The following is a 3778-nucleotide window of genomic DNA, read 5'->3' as shown; positions in this document are numbered from 1 at the left end:
GTGTGTTTATCTGTGAATGTAAATTTGTGTGTAGCATTAAATCCTATGCAAAACTGAGACATATAACTTAACTATTTGTAACCAGAAAAATTCACATTCAAATACAAGCTCAAGTTGTATTTGAACTCAACTCACTTCAAATTAACACTACTTGAAAAAAGTAAGCCAGTACCATCAATCTCAGTTTAGTTCTGTCTGACAGCATTATCTAGACCTGGCATATGAATGCACTTACAGAATGTAACAGAGCTGGATGGTTTCTGATGTCCAAGCTAAACTGAGCTGGGCTACTGCTAGTTTGCACTGGGATTGTGCTGTATTCTTCATTTTAGCCTGACGATGCTATAATGTCCTGAATTATAATAGAATCAGCTGCAGATTTAACAAATTATGAAGAAGCACTGACTTTGCCTATGCACTTCTGCATAATTCATGATTCTTTAAATTACTCCTAGCATGACAGGCACTAAAGAATGAGGTCAGCTGAACACTTGCTTTTGAGGTTTGAGTTGTTGTGTTTAATCAGAACAGGCATTTATAAGGTCAGCATGGTGTCCCAATAACGTGACAACACTTCTACCATCTGTTAAGTGGCCATGAATACAGCTCTATCTGTACTGTTTCAGATGGACAATTCTGACATTTGGTCCTATACTTCTTTATTGTGAATCAGTGGTTTATTACCTCATTTGACTGTTGCAGAGCCAAAAGAAGGGATGGCTAATATAAAAGCCAATTTACTGTTTGTTTTCATAAATTCGGTAGTCTTAGGACCACAGTGTTTCACCAGCTTGAACTCTGGGATTAACTGGAACCAGTGTGAGTCGGCCGACTCAAGGAAGAGGTAGTAGTACATTGTTAAAATGGTTACAAATTTCAAAGAATTGATCTGCTTTCTTTACTTTCCATTTGTCACAATGTAAAATGTTTCTATGAAGAAATACTAATTGTTTTGATAAAAATTTGCCGGATGTGCTAATATGCAGCTAATGTCTGCTAGTAGCCAAATGTATTGGTGACTCTTGAATTACATTTAGAGCACATGCGTCAAACTCAAGGCCCGTGGGCCACATCCGGCCCACGAGATCATTTTATATATCTTTTTTTAATGGCCCGGGGATATGAAGTGCCGATAACACACAAACTACAAATCCCATAATGCAGCGCAACAGCTGCCTTACCGAATGATAGGCTACCTGCGATCATTCCCGCATCAATTACGTCAGATCAATCAAGCGTCTGTTGATGTATACAACCCTAATTTCAGGTCAAAGCTAGCCCCTAACAATGGCCAAGAGGAAAGTTGATTCTGAAAACGAGCCTTTACTAAACCGGTGGGAGGCTGAGTATATGTTTACTGACATAAACCTGTGTGTCTTATTTGTGGAGCTAATGTGGCTGTAATTAAGGAATATAACCTAAGACGGCACTATGAGACAAAACATCAGGACAAGCTGAAAAACGTGAATGAAGAGCAGAAGCTACAGAAGGTAGAGGAGTTGAAGAGGAATCTGACATCACAGCAGACGTTTTCACCAAAGTGAAATCACAGTGAAGCTGCTGTGAAATAAGTTTTATTGGGACAGAGGAGAAAATCAGTCCGGACATTTACCGAGGGAGAGTTTCTGAAGAGCTGCATGATGAAAGTGTGCGACGTCATGTCCAGACAAAAAGCAGGTGTTTGTAAATGTAAGGCTTAGCAGAAATAGGGTTGGTGATTTTAAGTTCGTTTATTTATTTTGGAATAATATTGTGTCCGGTCTGTTTCAATTCATATTTATGTTAAAAAAATGTTTAGTTTTAGTCTGTAAAATAAATGTTTATCCTGTTCGCCCCGCGACCTAAAGGGTGCTTTGAGTTTTGGCCCCCTGTGCGATTGAGTTTGACACCCCTGATTTAGAGGAAGAATTGCCTGCATACACAGAAGATACCTCCACGTGTGTAAAGGGTTCATTCATAAGCTTATTAATTCTTTGTGTCCACTGCTGTGTGCACGTGCAGGCGCTATGTCAGCCCTCAGACAGAAGGGCAGCAGTGTCAATCAGGAGTAACCCAAATCCACACACACTGTGGCCTTATGGTTACGTATTACAATTTACTAAGAAATGACACACACCTTTTTATAAAATCATACATTTGAAGACCATACTTTTAAATAGGCTACATTGCGGTTGTAATATGTCAAACCATGAACTGTTTAATAATACTTAATAAAGGTTATTCATTCTTTTTAAGTTAAAAAAAAGCCAGCATATGCAAATATTTGTTATTAACTGAAACCTTTAATAACTGTCAATATTTTTGTGTGTTAATAAAAACCTTAAACATTCAAAAGGTTGGCCTTTATTGTTTTGATTATACATAACATAGTGAACAACCTTTCACAATTATTCCACTGTGCTACAATGGGACTGATCCTTCTAACCATCTTTACTTTCCTAGAATTTTGTAATGATATATTCATATACCAGAAAATTACTCATTAAACCATGATATTTTTAAGTCCCTTCTTTCTTTTCTATTAGAACTCTTATTCAGTCTAGTTTTTTAACAATTTTAAATGCCTTTTAAATCTCCCCATCTCATGTCCGTGCAGATTCTCAGTTATCCAGGTCAAAAGTAAGCTGAAAAAACTTGGAAAATCAACTGGACTAGGTTTTTAAGTCGAAGACATTTCACCTCTCATCCAAGAGGCTTCATCAGTTCTGCTCGACTGGCACTGAGTAGGGGATGTAGTATTTATCCCCATCGGTGGTGTTCCAGTCCTTTGGTGGCCAACAATGTCCCCTGTCCAACACGCTTTCCGGATGCTGTGGGGCTGTCTTGGCTGACACGCTTCTGCAGCATTGCATGGAGCTCGGGAACAATGCCTCTGGACTGGCAGACCGGGGTGGTGGTCCCTCTTTTTAAGAAAGGGGACTGGAGAGTGTGTTCCAATTATAGGGGGATCACACCTCTCAACCTCCCCGGGAAGGTCTATGCCAGGGTACTGGAGAGGAGAATCCGGCCAACAGTTGAACCTCAGAGGAACAATGTAGTTTTCGCCCCAGCCGTGGAACATTGGACCAGCTCTGTACCCTCACTAGGGTGCTGGAGGATTCATGGGAGTTTGCCCAACCAGTCTACAATGTGTGGATCTGGAGAAGGCATCCTGTGGGGTGCGCTGCCAGGGTACTGGAGAGGAGAATCCGGCCAACAGTTGAACCTCAGAGGAACAATGTAGTTTTCGCCCCAGCCGTGGAACATTGGACCAGCTCTGTACCCTCACTAGGGTGCTGGAGGATTCATGGGAGTTTGCCCAACCAGTCTACAATGTGTGGCTCTGGAGAAGGCATCCTGTGGGGTGCGCGGCTCGTTGTTACGGGCTGTCCGTTCCCTGTATGGCCGGAGTAGGAGCTTGGTTTGCATTGCTGGCAGTAAGTCAGACCTGTTTCCAGTGCATGTTGGACTCTGCCAAGGCTGCCCTTTGTCACTGATTCTGCTCATTATTTTTATGGACAGAATTTCTAGGCGCAGCCGGGTAATGGAGGGTGTCTGTTTTGGTGGCTGCAGAATCTCGTCTCTGCTCTTTGTGGATGATGTGGTTCTGTTGGCTTCATCAGTTCAAGACCTTCAGCGTGTACTGGAGGGGTTTGCAACCAAGTGTGAAGCGGTGGGCATGAGAATTAGCACCTCCAAGTCCGAGGCCGTGGTTCTCAATCGGAAAAAGGTGGATTGCTCTCTCTGGGATTGGGGCGAGTTTTTCCCCCAAATGGAGGAGTTTAAGTATCTCGGAATC

This window comes from Monopterus albus, unplaced genomic scaffold (assembly GCF_001952655.1).
Source record: "Monopterus albus unplaced genomic scaffold, M_albus_1.0 scaffold270.1, whole genome shotgun sequence".
Classification (NCBI taxonomy): Eukaryota; Metazoa; Chordata; class Actinopteri; order Synbranchiformes; family Synbranchidae; genus Monopterus; species Monopterus albus.
Note: the sequence above shows the minus strand (reverse complement) of the source record.